Raw genomic sequence first — 7,307 nt, 5'->3', positions numbered from 1 at the left:
TAAAGATGTCATCTGGATCCCCAGTGCCTCCTGTGTCACTGCCTCTGAATACAACAAAAAAAAGAAAAGTTTTATCACCATAAACACGATAGTGAATGGGCGGCACAGTGGCGCAGTGGTTAGCACTGTCGCCTCACAGCAAGAGGGTTGCTGATTCAAATCCAGGGTGAGGAAGTCCTTGTGTGTAGAGTCTGCATGTTCTCCCCGTGTCAGCGTGGGTTTTTCTCTGGGTGATCCAACTTCATCCCACAGTCCAAAGACATGCAGGTTAATTGGTGACTCTAAATTGTCCGTAGGTGTGAATGTGAGTGTGAATGGTTGTCTGTCTCTATGTGTCAACCTTGGGATAGTCTGGTGACCGGTCCAGGGTGTACCCTGCATCTCGCCCATTGTCAGCTGGGATAGGCTCCAACCCCTAACCGGATAAGCGATAATGAAAAATGAATGACTTAACATGATAGTGACACATACAGCTGAGTGTAATATAGCAATGATGCCAAATTTCCTAAAGGGGTCATAAACTTTTTATTTCAATGAATCCACACAGCTTATCTTATCTTTGAAGCTGATACAGCAATCACAGGTGAGAACAGATAGATATGCTGAGTTGATATTGAAACACATGCTGTTTATCATCTTAAATATGGTTTTTATTTAATAAATATATGCTCTCCACTATATATCTCGTAATATTTATCTTTCTGTGAGCACTGTAAACCATGTCATGACCTGACTTTCAGCTGCATTTTATTGTCGTTTCTTTGCCCCCAATTTGTTAATTGTCTTTAACAATTGTGTTTGTGGTTAGTTTAAATATTTAAATATGGTGCAATTTGTAATGTGGGTTTTGAAAAGTACTAAATACTTACTTATTCTACTCAGATAATGAGTACACATGCAATTCAAACTGCACTAAAATTTGATCTTGACACTTCACTTTGCACATTTTTGCCCTCTTGATGCTTTTTTCAGTGACACTAATAAAGAATACAATATCTTGAGTAAAAATGTCTGTGTTTGTTGATTAATTTGAAAACAGATATAAGTTGTTATATATCATTTAAGTGTTTGTCTGTGTGTTTTAATAAGTAAACTGGTGACTTTTACCCAGTATTAACTGGGAAAGGTTCAAGGTAAAGAAAATAAACTGTCTGGTCTCCTCATTCTCATTTTATAATTCAAGGACCACATTAACCATAAAACATATTGAGGTAGTGTAACTGAACTTCCCTTTTCTTAAATATGAATTTAGCCTCGTCAAACAAAAAAGAAAAGTGAGTGCTGCCCTGGGTCAGAATAAAAGGAATCAAAAAACCACACAGGTGTTCTTCGTGGACAAGGGAAAAAAATATGTATAAAAAAGAGAAAGGACTGTCCTATTTGTAAACAGAGATATCAAGATGTAACAAAAGGTAGTCCAAACTAAGAGTCCGAGGCATTCTGGGGTAGTGTAAAAATCCTTTAATAAAACAGGGATATCAACACGTTTCGACTGCACAAGTCTTATCATATCACTGTCATATCCTGATGAAGACTTGTATAGTCGGAACGCGTTAATATCCCCGTTTTATTAAAGGATTTTTACACTACCCCAGAGTGCCTCGGACTCTTAGTTTGGACTACCTTTTGTTACATTTTGATATCTCTGTTTACGAATAGGACAGTCCTCTTCTTTTTTATACATTAGTTTCTTCTATTCTTTTCTGTTTTGCAAAATTAAAGGAGAGAGCAACATCTTCTTTACCTAATTGTTTATGCATACAGTGTGACAATATCTACTGCACAATATGTGAAATGTTAACTGAAGGTTTATGAATTCATCCTAAATAAAAACTCAGTACTTCACGTAGAATCAGATGGAAAATCATCACACCATCGGCCTCTATAGAGCAATGTTTCTTGGTTCATAATTTATGTCTATAATAAATATTTTATGACACATGTTGTAGAAATAAATGGACTTTGTCTGTTATTTATGACTGACAGCATTCAGTTGCGTATTTGACCCTTAAACAGATGTGTACATGTGTATTGAGCTGGTCTGGTCCAACACAAAGGATGTCATGGAGCTGTTGTCAGGTTGGATCTTATCATTTTTATTATTTTAGGCTATTACTCTTTACTGTGCAAATCATTAATCTGGTCACAAGGTTTGGACCAGGACAAGGACAGCGGAAGAACACGTTTGTCAGGCACTTACACTGCACACAATGAGGCTGCAGTCACACATTACACAAACCAGGCTTGTACTGCATGTAATCTCTACAATTACCCAGATTAACCCTAATTTGTGGTGACCTCATGTGATCTATAGGTGCAGGAACAAAGCTGAAATCTTAGGTCAGACATCTGAGGGGAGGTTGGGGATGATGTGATCCCTCCGTCCCCCTTGGCCATGATGCCTTTGTGCAGGAGGCTCATAGAAGTATCTACTAATGGTTTTGTTGCGACGTAAATTTTTACATTTCAGCACCACTGACTCTGCATTCCATCTTTCTGTTTTTGCCTTTACACCAACCACAAACAGGAGATATGAAATAACAAAGACAATTTATCTGAGCTTTAAGAAAAGAAGAACTTTTGATAATCTCTAATTTGACTGCAAGGAAAAGCAGAAGCAGACAAACACACACTGTTGCCCTCTACAGGTTTCTACATCAGTCACTGATTATTAAATACAACACACCATCTAGCAGCATTCACAAGTTTAAGGTGTCATCCAGAACTTCTTTAAATGAAATGAAATGTCATGAAAGGTCAGATTTTTATTCTGTCACTCTGGATATTCCAACTCTAGACAGTAAAGTCTATACAGAACAACACTTTGACTCAGAGTTTTTAACAATCAACCCAAGTGCCAGGACAAATGTTGGTATTATACATTGCTGCAAACCACAGATATGTTACATTTGTAGTTTCATATTTAGAGGATATGTTGATTCTTTGATTTTTTTTTATGCTTCAATTTTATGTTATGACAACACTGTGTTAATGTGTGGTTAGGTCTAGGCCCCAAAACCACTTGGTTAGGGCTCACAAAAACTTACGTTTTAGCTTAAAATATCCAGTTTGATCGCTACAAACATGACTGGATACGACCCAAAATCTTGGTTAAAAAATATTGCTTTTGTTGCTACAAACATGACTGGATATGTCCCAACCTGTCATTAAAAAATCCCTGCTTTGTTGGGTTAGATTAAGGGACTGAAAAGTAATGCACCTCCTCCTGATGAGAAACTAGTATACATCTAATCTGGACAGATGTAACATACCCATGGTTTGCACAAATGTACAATCCCAACATTTTATCCTGCCAACTGGGCTGTAACAATAATGTTACTTTAATAATGTCTGACTTGGTTCATGTCGGTCAGGCGACATCATTACATATACTGAAGATTAACTGAGATGAAAAACAATGGCTCTTCTCTGCGGTAAAATATTAACTCATTCAACAATTAACAGATAAGAACTGGCAGTAGCTACACTCTGCAGAGGTCACAGGTCAACCTGGTTGAAAGATCTAAAAGCTGAGACTTTTTAGACGGCTTTAACCTTTTAGGAAAATCAGACAAACAATTCAATTCACATTCACTCCTAAAAATGTTACATATACTTCCTCTGGAATCTCCAAATTAAGCTTTACTCTTTCCTGTACCAATGAGGACTGAAGTTCAAACTGTCTTTTAGTTTTAGACATTGGGTTTTGTTTTTGAGCCTCATTTGTCATTCCATTCATATAAAGGACACTGTGAGTCTTCACTGTGTTTCTGGGACATTAAATAAGTCATTATGAGAAAGAGTGTGTGTGTAGTTAATTAATCAATCAGTTTATCGACACAAGATAAACATAACACAACATATCTGATGATGATGATTTAAATGTGATTTTTTTGCTGCTTTTCTTTGTCATATATCACGCTTGATAAAACTGAGTAGCGTTTTGGACCTTTGGTTGGATTTTAAATACAATAACAAGCAGACCAAAATAAGGAATAACATTCCCCTTTCTCTTTGTGTGTAAGAAAACTTAATCTCTTGTAAGAACTTTAATTTCAGCAAAATGTGTAGATGCATTGAATTGCTTTCTATACCAAGAATGATATGAAATTTAGTATCTTTTAAAATTTTATTTACTATTTACAATAAAATGTGTGTGTATATTTACTCAGAAACGGCTGTATAAGGTGAAAAGGAGTGCCTTTTTTTCAGGAGATCTACATTGCTTCAAAAAAAAAACCACAGAACACTGACACAACTGACATAATTATTATGTTGTAAAAAGGGGATTGGTTTTGAATGTAAACGTGTCTGTCTGTAAAACTGTGGTTTTACATTTACATTACAGAAACTTTACGTACTTGGGAGACAGCCAAAGAATCCATTCAGACCTCATAAAAACTTAGAGATGTAGCGTGACTCCTGATGTTAAGAATGCATCTGTATCACATGAAACTCCAGTGACTGTGTGAAACTACAGTATGGTGGTGAAATTCAGCTTTGTAAAACTCAGTGGTACGTTTGGTTCCGTTTTGACTGTATGTAAGGATACCGTGTTATAATAAAGCATCAGTAAATCATTGTCTGTGTCGAGAAATTACTTGTAGATTAGATAAGATTTAGATTTTTTTTGTAAACTGAGCACATTTTTCTTTTTTTTCTGTTTTCAAACCAAAAGACAAAAATGTAAAGCCTTTGGTTGACCTGCTAACAACTTGGGGTTGCAAATATAAACACCACTTCATTGTGTGAATAAAAACCTTGAGAAAACACTTTTCTGTATGAAAGGCATGTTCTCTTATCAATCACTCTGCACCGAATGAGCTCCATCAGCTCCATCACTCCCAGCAGACAGTGTGACAACGGAGGTTGAGTAACATTATATTTACACTGCGAGTGCCACTTTACAAAAGCACATTGTTACTGACAGGTCACATCTTATCTGGGTCATTCCTGTTGTGCAGCAACATTTCAGCCTAAAAACTTATTTTTTAAATTGATTTTTGATATTTTTGCGTTATATAGGAATGATAATATCTTACTATATAATGACAAAAACTCTGTCTGTGTGTGTCTGTTCCACGTTTTTCTCCTCAATGACTTGGTCAATCCATGTGAAATTTGGCACAGTGGTAGAGGGTCATGGGAGGATGGGAATGAAGCAATATTACATCAATTGGCCAAAGGGGGGCGCTATAGCGACCGATTGAAATTGCAAACTTTGAATGGGCATATCTCATGCCCCGTATGTCGTAGAGACATGAAACTTTGCACAGAGATGCCTCTCCTCATGAGGAACAAATGTGCCTCAATAACTTCTGGTTATATAGATTTTCCGCCATTTTGAATTTTTTGAAAAACACTTAAAATCGATCTCTTCCTAGGAAGTTTGACCGATCTGCATGAAACTCGGTGAACATAATCTAGGGACCAATATCTAAAGTTCCCTCTTGGCAAAAGTTGGAAAATTTACTAAAACTGAGCTTCTATAAGGCAATGAATATTGCGGAGGGCGTGTTGGCTGCCTCAAATTATGCGTCCATTCCTCAACTACCCTGTAAATTTTTCATATTCCTTTAGTCCGTAAGGGTCCTCAGATTAAAGGAATCAAAAGGGTTTGTCATTAAAATAAATCCAAGTTATGAGTATTGTTTTAACAGGATAAAGTGGTGTTGAGTCAGTTTCTTTCACTCTCTTTTCTATGTCTGTCACAGCTAGATCAAATTAATAATTTATCATTGATACATTATCTAAAGCTTCATTTTTAAACAAGTAATATTCATACTGGTTTAAAAACACAGTTTGATCATACTTTCCATCTTTGCTGAGCGACAGTTTTATGTGAAAGGAATTAAAGGCCTGTCCCAAATATAGCTCTGTTGATTTTAGTGATTTAAGCAAATAATAGCCCGGGCAATTAATTTAAGTGTTACAGGTGTTGTATACGTACAACTGTAACATATCCATGGTTTGCAGAAATGTACAACGCCAACATTTTGTACTACGATTAGGCTGTGCATGCTTTCTTCTGCGTGATGGTCGGTGGGTGTAGTTTAGATCGCCACCTTGGAACTTATATTAAATTAAAAATAGTGGCATTGGCTATAGGCTACTGTATATGCCCTAAAAATGCAAGCCCATCTTCGTCATTATTTTCTTTTCTTGTTTTATTATAAACTGTACATATATTTACTACATGAAATGGCTAAAAACAAGGTCTGTGGATTGTCTTGAGTGACCGGGTCATGATTTCTGATAAAGAGACATTGCTGTTGAATTTATCAAATGAATTCTTTTGATGCTTTGAACACCACAAGCTGAGTACCATCTAGTTCCACTAAAGACAGACATCTCTAAGGCTGATATATCCAAAACTCAGCTAGTCAGTGAAGATTCTCAGTCTATATCGTAGGCAACTGGACTTCCTTGCAAGGAAGTCCAGTTGCCTACGATATAGCACTTATGAACACTTAGCTACTCACACCAAAACTACAAATCTACGGTGATAAACAGCACTAAAGATGAGGGGAAAATTTGTGCCTTTGATTTGGGGGATCGAACTGTCCCTTTAAGTTATTTGTTATAAATGAGACACATTTACAGAAAACATGAGGAATTAGTTCATGGGGACAGGAATGTTGTTGTGTAACAGGAATGACCCATCTGTGTGACACATCCCTGACTGATGTTTGACCTCCTGTTCTGCACATTCACATGTCAGGAATTATAGACACGTGTGACATGTTGGGAAAACCCCATTGTTTCAGCTGGTTTGATGGTCAGGTCACAGTATTTGTTTACAATGAGAGACACAATATGAATTAACCCCACCCCCACCCCCTTTTTTCCCTCCAATTTAAAATTCAGTCTATCTGCAGACATTGAAGTCACAGACGTGTTTGTTAAGTTGTCTGAAGGAGGCTAAGTATCTGGACGTCTTTGATCCACCTCCCCCAGGAATGCTACGCCTCACTGCTGCTCCTCAAACATCGTCCTGTAAGAGACCCCAAAGCACTCACTGAAGAGCTCATAAAAGTGATGCACAAAACGCCTCCACCACCATGACTCAGGCCTCTGCTGCACACTCATATGCATTCAGTACGGCCTAATGCATTTATATTCTAGTTGACTCATAAACTGAGGAACTTAAGTGGCGGTTGAATTCTGATTATCTACCAAAAAGCAAAACAATATGTGCACAAAGTGTGAAGAAGGTCAAAATATGGTGTTTTCATGCCTGTTTTATAAATTCTGGTTTGGCCCGCTTGTAAAATGTCAATGCTCGAGTCCTAATGCAGAGTTTGGAT

This window comes from Epinephelus lanceolatus, chromosome 10 (assembly GCF_041903045.1).
Source record: "Epinephelus lanceolatus isolate andai-2023 chromosome 10, ASM4190304v1, whole genome shotgun sequence".
NCBI classification, from domain to species: Eukaryota; Metazoa; Chordata; class Actinopteri; order Perciformes; family Serranidae; genus Epinephelus; species Epinephelus lanceolatus.
This window is presented reverse-complemented; position numbering follows the sequence as displayed.